The sequence below is a fragment of the Phyllostomus hastatus genome, unplaced genomic scaffold, assembly GCF_019186645.2.
Source record: "Phyllostomus hastatus isolate PE091 unplaced genomic scaffold, TTU_PhHast_1.1 phas_scaffold_501, whole genome shotgun sequence".
In the NCBI taxonomy this organism is placed as follows: domain Eukaryota; kingdom Metazoa; phylum Chordata; class Mammalia; order Chiroptera; family Phyllostomidae; genus Phyllostomus; species Phyllostomus hastatus.
Genome location: NW_025334033.1, coordinates 46,595,924 through 46,606,937, shown reverse-complemented (window position 1 = coordinate 46,606,937; position 11,014 = coordinate 46,595,924). Strand labels below are relative to the sequence as shown.

The 11,014-nt window shown below is 55.8% G+C and overlaps 1 long non-coding RNA gene across 2 annotated transcripts; it reads left to right on the top strand.

Annotated features, from left to right (window-relative positions):
- The first annotated feature begins 8,666 nt into the window (after positions 1-8,666).
- Positions 8,667-10,798, top strand: LOC123808966. 2 transcript variants are annotated; one of them, XR_006783857.1, is made up of 4 exons: positions 8,667-8,746; positions 8,863-9,164; positions 9,495-10,411; positions 10,518-10,798. It is a non-coding gene; the product is annotated as an uncharacterized LOC123808966 (long non-coding RNA). The 2 variants fall into 2 exon arrangements; XR_006783856.1 differs by having other exon boundaries at positions 8,863-10,411.
- The last annotated feature ends 216 nt before the right edge of the window (positions 10,799-11,014 follow it).

Below are 11,014 nucleotides of genomic sequence, written 5' to 3'. Positions count from 1 at the left end.
CCTCCCAACTGACTGAAAAGGGACTTAATATAGTAACCCGACGTTGCCCTGAACATGTAATTTTCAAACCTCCTATCCCACCACAAGGAAAACCTCAGAGGATTTTCTTCTGGGAAGAGCAATTAGCCTAACCTCTTAAGAGGAGAAATTGCCTCGCTGAGCTTGGCTGGGAAAGTTAAATATCCTCCCTAAGTGGTCCTGGGTGGGTGGGGAGACTCGGCAGAAGGAAGGCCTTGCAGGAGGAGGAGGAGGCTGTGGTCGGCGGGAGGCAGCATGGCAGGGGTGAGGGCCTGGAGCGGGAAATGCTGAGGTCTGAGGACATCCAGTCCCCGGCCTGGGGCCTCTGGGTTGGTCCAGAGGCTGACAGAGATGCTGAGGAGGGCACAGTTGGGGGTGTGGAGGGAGGAAAGGGCCTCTCACCTGAGCTCTGCTCTGACCTCTGGGACCCGTGGGACCCGGCCAGGCAACCCCCTCCCATGGTGACTGACTGCCCCTGTAGGTCAGCTGCGTCTCAGAGCCTGCAGAGAGGAGAGTGTTTGAGACGAGAGCAGAGCAGAGCAGGCTTCAGCGGGGTCTCGTCCAGGTCAGGGGTGGTGGCTGTAGACCCTGGGGCCCTGAGAATTGAGAGAAGATTGAAAAGAGGGATTGGGAGCAGAGATGAGCTGGGCCACAGGGGGATGGCCTGGAGAAGCCTGCACAGCTCGGGGAGAGAGCCGGCTCCTAGGGGTCTGTGGGGGAGAGTAGGGGGCTCTGAGCTGTAGGCACCCACACAGGAGCCTGGTGGGAGGGGAGCGCAGAGCATTATGGCCCTATCACAGGTGAGGCTGGGAGTTGATGGTCGCTGAGCTGTGTCCTGTTTCGAAAACCAGGGCCCGCTTTGACAAAAGCTGTGGTAGGGAATGGGGGGAATTATCCCGTCCTTATCCTCAAGGGCGGTGTGGTCTTGGTGGAAAGGGAAAACACGCTGGTACCTGTAAACACTGTAAGTCTGTCAGCAACTGGAGCCAAAGGAAGCATCCAGCTAAGCTGATGTGACCTTGGGTAAATACTTAACCTCTCTCTACCTCAGTTTCCTCATCTGTAAAATGGGAACAATATAGATATTGACCTCATAAAGCTGGTAGAAGGATTGAACACAAAATAATGTTTATAAAGCATGTAGCACAGTCCCTGGCACCTAGTAAGTTCTCACAATTGATTGTGGCTTCTGTCATTTATCATAATTACAGGTGCCATCTACCAGATGAGGTGAGCAGCTCCTATCTCTAGGGCCAGGTAAGCTAGCTAAAGCTGAATCGCAGGATCGTGATTGGTGTGTGGTAGGTTTCCTGGCCACTGACGCATTTCCCGTAAGTGTGGGCTGGCTTAGGGTTAGATCTGCGATGCGGCCTGGGCCACTGGGGCAGCCTACGTTTCGTGTGTCTGATGTGTGCATATCCTGTATCAGAAGGAGACGTTCTAGGTCCTTGCTACTCAAAATGTGGTCCAAGGACCAGCAGCAGCATCCCCTGCAGCTTGTAAGAAACGCAGGCTCTCGGGCCCCATCCCGGGCCTGCTGACTCAGAATGCACTTCTTACCAAGTGGTCCGTGTGGTGCGCTTGGGTGTCGAGGTGTGAGACGCATTACTCTCAGCCACAGCCCCCAGGAGCAGCAGGTCGGTGGGGCCAGAGGAGAAGAGACTGGAGAGACAGGCTGGGACAGCCGTCTGCTCCCCCCTGAAGAGTTCCATGTGCAAGTTGTTACCTGGAATTTAATATTTGCTTATAGCTTTTTTCCTTTGAGGTAAAACTTATATACCACAAAATGTACATGTTAATATACCCTTTGAGTTTTAACAATTGCATCTACCAATGAAACCACACTGATCAGGGTATAAAACATTACCAGCAACTAGAACGTTCCCCAGTGCTTCCTCCCATCCATCCTGCCCCTGCCATTCTGGTTTCTTTTTCCCCTATACAGATCATGTTGCCAGTTTTAGAATTTCATACATATAGACGCACACATAGGTACACTTATGTAACACTTCTTTCACTAGCATAATACTTTCGATACATCCATGTGTGGGGGAGGAAAAATAATTTTCCTTCTACCCTTCTAAGTTCTGTTAGTGGTGCCGTTGGCTCTTGGTTCTTGAGTTCAGCAAAGAAAGAATTCAGAACCAAGAATTCTGGAGCAAGAGGAATTTTATTTAGCATGCAAGGTGAAAATACACTCAAAGGGAAGATTCGAGCAGGATGCTCGAAGAGCTGCCTTGGCCTTTTGGAAAGTTACAGAAGCAGTGAGCCGGCTGGGCCGAATGGATGCAGGAAACAAGTTACAGAGGCAGAAGAAGGGCCCTCGGAGACGGGGTCAGGGGGTCAGGGGGTTAGAGGGTCAGGGGTTATCTTGGGACGAGCTGCTGCTGCCTGCTGCTCCCCTGGTTGCAAGTCTCGTGGGGACCCTTAGAGCTTAGGAGAAAGAAAGTAAAGATAGATGCCTGGGGGCGTAAAGAAAGAAGGCATGGGGTTGCGAGAGAGAGAGCGCACACTCGAGTGAGCATGTATGTGCATGTGCACCGGGTCTTTTGTCTGAAGGTTTTTTATCTGTTTCTAAAGGCAGGAATTTTAGGGGAGTTCTCAGGGGAGAATCTCAGTGGAATAGTCACCCGTTTTCCAGGTGGGTCCTGTAATATGCTGATTCATCAAAATGAGCATGATGAGTCAGGGTCATGGTCTCTACTAACGGGTCAGTGCGAGGGTGGGGGGGGTCACTGGTCAGTGCATCCGGTTCCGATACCAGCTGTGGTGTCACTCCATCTGGTTTTGTTGTTGTTCTGGGCCTGGAGCTGAAACCCAGCGGGAGCCGAGGATTGGAGGTGACCTCTCGTTTGACCAAAACTCTATGTTTCTGGTCAGCAGACCTGAGGCTTTGCTCCTGAGAGCCCCTGATGCTCATCAGAACCGCAGTGTCCTGGGGGCTTACTGCGTGAGGGAGCGGACCTGCAAGGGAGAAGGAGGCGGGGGAGTCAGGGCGCTGGATGCGTCCAGCGTGACTCAGCCGTCCGGCTCAGCTTCCCCATTCCACTTGCTGTGGAATGTTCCCTGCTTCTCGAGACCCTGCCTTATTTACACTTCCACCAACAATGTACGCGTGTTCCCGTTAAGCCCTCATTAGCACGGGGTAGTTTTGTCAGGCTTTTTAATTTTAGCCATTCTGGTGGGCGGAGAAGAGTATCTCTGCGGTTTCGTTTCGCATTTCCTAATGATGACTAATGATGATGACTAATGGTGCTGATGATCATTTGTTAAATGCTTACTGGCCATTCGTAGATCTCCTTTCGAGAAGCACCTATTTACATCTTTCACTTGTTTTTAAGTGGGGTTATTTGTCCTTTTGTTACTGAATTATACGAGTTCTTTCTAAGTGTTGGATACCAGTCCCTTTTCAGGTAGGTTTTGCAAATATTTTGGAGGGGGGGAGTGGATTTTTACAGGACTCTCAGGTATCAGGGTTTGGCCCCCGGTGGGGCTTACGTGAACACAGTGCTGAACATCGAGGGGAGCCCTGACTTAGGGGCTGTGTGTGGTGTGAGGCCACCTCACCCCCTTCGGTGTCAGGCCTGGTGTGGAGCGCAGATGAGGCGACACGGGTGAAAGCCCTTTGTAAAGTGTACCAAGACAAGCAAAGGCGTATCACCCACCCTTTTCATCATGAGGAGGGAGGGCCATTTCCCTGCCTTTTGTCCAGTAGGGCGGGGTCTCTTGAGAGGAGACAGGAAAGAAAAAGGTTCCCCTTGGCTGGAAATGAGGCTTCTTGTTAGGACCTGAGCAGTCAGAGCCCAGAAAACAGAGTGAGTGTGGCGGCACACCTGCGTTCACACCCTGGTTTTGCCAGTCACTGTTTGCGTGCTCTTGTGCAAGCCCCCGTTGCGTTTGGAAACGAAGTAACAATGCCTCCTTCACCGGGTCATCGTGAGGATTGAAACAGCTTTTGACCTTGGCGTCATTATTATTATTATTGTGGAACGCATTTCTAAGAGGACTGCAAATGTGGTGCAGTCCCCATGATGTCCTTCTGACGTCAGTTGGGCCAGTTTCTTTATTTTTATTTTTTTAAGTAAACTGTGGGTTGGTTGTAAGATGCTCTCCTAGGCTGCTGGAGGCTGCGGTTGGGGCTGCGCTCACGAGTGAGCTCAGGAGTGCGGCTGTGCGCCTGCGCCACAAGGAGCCACCAGAGGGCGCTCGCCTGCTTCTCAGGGCCCGTGCTGAGGCTCCCCCTGACCCCAAACTCTGTCTCCCACTGTGGCCCTGCTCCATGTCCAAACTGACCTCTGTGGCATTTTCTTGGGTGGAGTGTACTCTCCAGAAAGTCTCTGTTTGTGGGTAGGGGTCTAACAAACGTGAGAGACCCTGCACCGAAAGGCCACACTGAGGGCAGTGCTGGTCTCTGTCCCCTTAAATAAGGTTTCCTGGGGGAGGGCCAGAGGGCACAGGGCAGGGAGCCAAGTGATTCAGGAGTTTTGTGTGCACCCTACCCCCACCCTTCGCAGCTCCCTGTTACCTCCCTGGACCTTGGGTCACCCCCACTGGGGGCTGGGATAAGAACTTGGGCCTGGGGCTGGGGGCGGGGGCTGCGCCTGAGCAGGCATGGCCCCAGAGGTGAGCAGTGCCTGGGACTTGCTCTCCAGACACCGGGAACCTCGCCTGCCCCTTGCTTGCTTGGCGTCCTCTCTGTGCCCTTTAATTCATGGAATTGCGCTGGACTGGGTCCTGTTACTTTCTCTGGCGCTCCCGGCAGGCGCCGGGGGCTGGGCTGGCAGACCCACAGGTGCCTCCTCCCAGATCTGAGATGCTAAGACACACAGCCCCCATGGAGAGCAGCAGCCTCAGCCTGACCCCCTTTCTGCCACATTACTCCACTCTTGGGTCCAGTCCAGCCTGCCCCACCCCCTAGTCCAAAGCCCAAGTGGGGCCTGACCCCAGAAGAAAGGCCCTTGACCCTCGCTGACCACAGCAGTGACCTCTCGGTGAGCCGCTCCCATGCCAGCTCGCACCCACCCCCTTAGGCAAACAGGCCCAGGCACTGACCCTGGGGCCCAGGGGCCATAGCGCAGGGTGCCGTCCTGGCCGGAACCACCTGCTGGTCCAGGGCAGCGTGGAGGGCCCCCCGCGCCCCACCCCAGTCCCCACTTCCCCCTCTTCCCCACTTCCACAGGCGAGGCCAGTGGGTCTCTGGCTCCTCTTTTCCTCCCAGCAGGGTGCGCAGGTCGATGCCTGGCCCAGGGTCCTCTTAAGCTAGAGAGCTCTCAGTGGCCCTTTGCGGACCGACCAGGCCAGCCCGTTACTCGGTCGTTGGGCCCCTTGCTCTGCACACTTGCTGTCTAGAGAGAGACACCTGGGGGCGGGCTCTTCATGGTCAGCGGGCGTCCCAGTGGGCCGCCGAGTTCTCAGAAGCCACATCCCTTCCTCTCCCTCAGAGGCTTCGGGACAAGCAGCACTGCTCCTCCACCCAGCTGAGCCCTTTCCCCACCCTGCCGAGTCCTTCCTCGTCCGCTCGTCCACCTGTGCCCTTTCCCACTCCCTCGCCGCCACATCGGTCCGCTTGTCTGCCCTCCTGTCCGCTCACTCCCTCATTCACCAGATGCCTGGGCATCTCAGGTGCCAGGGCCACAGCCCTCAGGGAAGCTCTAGGTGGTCAAAGGCAAAGTCTCTGGGGCCAGAAGGACCATTTGTGGATTCTGACTGTACTGGTTCCTGGCCATGTGACTACAGGCGCATTTCTCAATTTTCTGAGCCTCAGTCTCCTCATCTGTGAAATGGGGACTTGTGCACCTTCCTTTTCCCAGGGTGGGTGTAAAGATCAGCTTCACGATTAATGCGTGTAAAGTACATTAACCAAGGCCACCCCACCTGTCCCAGGCTACCCCTGGGACAGCCAGGGGCTCACCCTGCCTCTTGGCCAGGCTGTGCTCCCTGGGCAGATGGCCCCCACACCCACCCCTGAAATGAAGTAGATAATCACAGGCCTTCTCATGCACCCCTTCGCCTTCTGCCCAAAGAGTACTCTGGGGTTGCACAAGGTCAACCAAGACACCTGGAAGATCCAGCTTCTCCCTTGCCTGCCAAGGTCTCCATGACAGCAGTGGAAGTGGGGGTAGGCCTAGAGCATCTGACCCCTTTGAGGGGCCATTTGTCCTTGTGGGGCCATGAAGACTGTACATGGCCAGGAATTAGTCAGCACCCACCCCAGATGCTGTGGGGGCTTCCTGGGGGCAGAAGGTGCTTCAGGTGCTATAGGACTAAGACTGGCTGAGTGGAAGGGTCAGCTGGGTGGAAGAGAGGTGAGGGCCAGAGCATCACTGGGGGGCTCTAGGGGTTGAGGGGTTTCCTCCTTCTCCCCTCCCCCCAACAGAGTCTGCACAGTATTCAGGGGAGTGCTGTGTGCCAGCCTCGGCTGGCAGGGATGTGCAGGGCTGCTATGGGGGACTTATCAGTGCATCAGACCAGAACGCAGATTCTCTTGTTGCTGGTAAAAGTCTCAGTGGTTTATGGGACGCACGTGCCATGCTGAGCACGCACCTGGGACCTAGGAAGTGCCCAGCCGTCGGGGGTGGCACTGCTGTGGGCAGTGGCTGTGTATCGGCCTAGGTGAGTCCCCTGGCCGTGGAGCTCAGCCCAGCACCCCCACTGTTGCATCCCGGAGCAAAGCGATGGAAGAGCTCTGGGGGGCTCCTCCCTTCCCACCAGCCAGTCCTTAGGGGCACCTTTTGGGGACATTTTCTTTCTGGGGAAAGCCTCCTGCACCCGGGTAGGGTGTGAGTGTGGGTGGAGCCCGAAGCCCTCAGACCGAGTTTTCAGCCTGATCCACTGAGCAGACCTGCTTTTGGGGGGTCACGGTAGGCGTGGGCTCGGCTGTGGGCTGTATGCAAGCAGGTGTGCCCCCCCGCTCCAGCTCAGCTGCCCACGGGGCGGCAGTCCTGGCCAGGTGGTCATTGTCGGTTTCCTTAGGCTGCTTCCAAAGGACAGGGCTTTTTTTTTTTTTTTTTAACTTTTGGATCCTTGTTGCCCAGCAGTGTGACCGTTATGGACTGAATGAGTAAAGTGAATGAATGAATGGGCACTAGGCAGGCACATGGTCCAAATGTAAATGGACAGGGAAGACCACACCCTGCCTGGGCACGGAGGAGCCGAGGGGGCATCCCCAGGCAGGTGTCCCAGAGTCCTGTGCCCCCACCTGGACTGAGGCGGGAAGCTGGCAAGGTGGCGTGTGTGCAGCCTCCGTGACTGAGGTCAGGGATTCCCTGCATCCTGTTCCTTGGTCCACTCTCCACGTTTCTCCTCACTGCGGGACCTCTTCACAAGCATCCAGTTTTCTGTCAGGGGGTGGGCACCTTCCTGGGAAAGGGGGCACCTTAAAGCCGGGGCAACGTGGCATAGAGTGGGTGCTGAATACACGTCTGTCCACTGAAGTGTCCACTTTCTGGATGGGCCTGACAGTACTGCCCAGGGGAGCTGGCTGGGGACAGTGCCCCTGACCTGGCCTGCCCACCAGGTTGGTCCTAGGGCTGAGGGACTTCCCAACCTCATGACCCAGTTGAGAAGGAGGGTTTGAACCCTGGGAATCCTGGCTCGTGGGTGGCCAGGAGCAGGAATTGTCCCTGAGGAGGTGGCCTCTTGAGCCATGATTGCCTCGCCTGGAGCAGGGTGACTGGCAGGCCACCTCGCCCACACCTGTGAGCCCGTGCTGGGAAGAGTCTGGGCACGCGTGGGGAGCAACAGCTGCCCCCAGTGGTGGCCCCACCCCCTGCAGGCAGTGCCTGGATAGGGGTCTCTGGAGAGCAGGGTCCTGCAGCCGCATGGCCATTGCAGCAGCGTGGACTCCAGCTGGGATCAAATCCCTGCTCTGCCAGAACTGGCTGTGACCTTCGTGTGTTGCTTATTTGCCCTGTCTGTTTCCTTGTCTGTGAAAAAATGGAGGCGCTTACATAAGATGGAACATTTTTCAGCCAAAACAAGAATTGTTACAGTGTAGACCACTGCAGGGGGATGTGTTGGGGACCTCCTGGTTCTTGTATGTATTGTCTGTCTGCCCACAGAATGCAAGCTCCCCGGGAGGAAACCCTTGATCTGTTTTGTTCATAATGGTGTGTCCAGCATCCAGAGCCTGGCACATAGTAGGTGTTCAGTAAGTGTCTGTCTATTCTGTTGAATGGACAAATGCACAAACCATCACTCTTTACACAATGGGTGCCCAGGACTGCCTGTACTAAGTGCTATCAGCTAATAGCCGTGAGGTCAGGACGGTCATTATCCCAACTCTGCAGATAAGGACGCTGAGGCTCTGGCACCTGCAATGGCCACCCTGGGTCTGGGGTCTCCACCGGGTAGCCCAGCATCAGAGCCCTCACTCCGACCCTCCCTACTGTAGGCTGTGTCCTGGCCTGGGAGCTTCTGGGCTGGGAGGCTGCCTGGGGCGTGGTGCACTCAGCCCCCTCAGCCCCCTGGCTCCTCCCACCCCCAGAGGCTGGGTGGCCTCTTGCCCGCCCACCGCCTCGGAGCCTTTTTCTCAGGCTCGCTTCCCTGAGAACCTCTGTCATAAAGAAGGCGAGGCACCGATCTGGCCTGTCTTTCCGCCCCCGGGCCTTCCTCACCCCAGGCAACCTTGGTTATAAATATGGGGGTCACGCCTTGCATGTGTATTAAGCAGCTTTCATCTGGGGAGCTCCTAGCTGCTGGGAGGCTAATTAGCTGCTTTCTGGGAAGAGTGAGTAAGAGCTGACATCCCGGCTGGGACACTGGCTAACTAGACACCAGCTTGCTCTAGACTTGGGGCTGGCCCTCAGCTCAGGCCACTCACCCCCATATTTCTCTTTGCTGCAGGACCTCTTCAAAAGAACCCTCTTCTCGGGCTGCTAATGAAAGTCACCGTCTGTGCAAGGCCTCGCCAAGCTCCTTCTGTCCACTGAACGCGCCCATGTGCGCCAAGCACTGGGTGCGGGCTGTGGTGAGCCCATGACACCACGGTCCCCATTACAGAGCTGTGCTCTTCGCTGGCGTAAGACCGTGGCTTCCTCGCGCGACCTCGTGTAATTGATGAGAAACCCTTAGCTCAGTGTCTTGCGTGGAACAAACAGTCGATAGGTGATAGCTATTACTATTCATCTTCAGAATAACCCTCTGAGGTAAGTGCTATGTTATCTCCATTTCTCAGCTGAAGAAGTTGAAGTTCGGAGAGGTGAAGCCACTTGCCAGAGATCACACAGTGAGTGAGGAGAAGAGCCAGGATTTGAACTGGATTGGTTGAACGTCAAAGCTGCACCTAATTTTTCTGGTGCTTTTCCCTCCCTTCCCAAGAAACCCCAAGGAGGCAAGAACTCGAGGCCTCTCTCTGTAGGGTCACTAGGCAGGACGAGTTCTGCTCCTGCATCTCTCCAACTGTGTGCCCGTGAGCTAGGCGTAGACCGCCCTGGGGGACCAACTAATACAACTCGTCCCCACCCCCCATTTTTCAGGTGAGAAAACTGGGGAAGGAAGTGACTGCGTAAGGTGGCAGGCCTAGTGGGCGGATGCCCCCTCATCACAGCATGAGGACCGAAGACGCAGTGGACAGCAGCAGGGGCTCACCCACCCTGCTCCCTTGCAGCTGGCATGGACACTAAGCAACAAGCATCCTCACAAAAGAATACACTATCCCACATATTTCAAAAGCTTGCCTGCTGCCACTTCACTGTTACAGAGGCCCTACATCAGCACGTTCCTTTTTGCGCCAACCAAAAGAAATCCCAAGAAGATTTTCGCTTTCGTCAGGACAGGTGAAAACTGAAAGCAGCGTTCAGCCTGTTTTGCAGCCAGCGTCCTAGGGCCTGCACACACCCTGAATGGTGGCAGTGGCGCCACCAAGCTCCTGACCCCGGAACTATGCCCAGCGTCAAGTTGCCATAGGCCTGTGAGCATCTGTGCTTCACGGCGATGTATCTTGTGTATGCCTGCGTTTACCGTGTGTTACTTTAGGTTTTGTGTGCTAGTCAGTATGATTTGGTAGGTTCGGGGGCCTGGGAGCACTCAAAATATTTTCCATATAAATGAATGGTAATAGTTTTGTGCTCTGCGCCATTTTGGCTTATGATAGGAGGAACATTTGAATTTCTTGAACAGTGGGAGGAACCCGCACCTGGCTTCCACCTGCCAGCCCCGTCTGCCCCCCAAGGGCTGCCCCGGGGCGCTGTCGGCAGTGCTTGCAGCAGGCTGGGGCAGGGACGGTATGCCCCTCCTACCTGCCCTGCAAGGTGCCTGGAGCGGAGGGAGAGCGCAGGACCGGCCTCACACCCTGTGGCACGCCTCCCCAGGCACCACAGTGATTCCAGTGCACCCATACACAGGAGGCGCTTAAGAATGCGGCCCAGAAAAATGGCCGTGTCCTGGCCCCGAGGTAAGGAGGAGAGGAAGTGGTGGGGGCACGGGTGGGGAGATGATACGCCACGTCTTATCGGCATCACCTTGCAAACCCGAACCTGCCAAAGCTGACTCTCCTTTAGGCCTTGGGAAGGAGCCCACGCAGATCTGGTTCAGGCAGCGACAAGTCCATGGGCAACAGGCTGAGGTTCCCGAAGGCGGGACGCCGTTCTTGGGCACTGAAGGAGATGGCTGCCAGCGAAGGGTCCAGAGTGTCTCCTCCCCTTCTCTGAATGTGGCGCCTTCTGAAGAGGCAGGTCTCTGGGTACCAGATGCATAGACCTCGGTGTTCTGCCCCTTGGCCCCACCATGTCCCCCACCTTTCAAATGGAATCTTTTTTTTAAAGATTATTTGTTGAAACAAGTCTGTCTCTTCTGTTAGTTTAAACCCCACTTAGTGGGGTGGGATCGTGGTCACGGGCACTTCTTGTCCTGCGTGCCCACAGGGTGCGTTATGTTGGCCAATGAGTGAGCACTCGAACCTACGGAACAGGATGAGAGAGCCAAGCCTGTAGTTCTGCAAATGTGGTCTCAGGACCATGTGGCCCGCGGCTGCAGCAGCGCCTGGGAATCTGTTAGA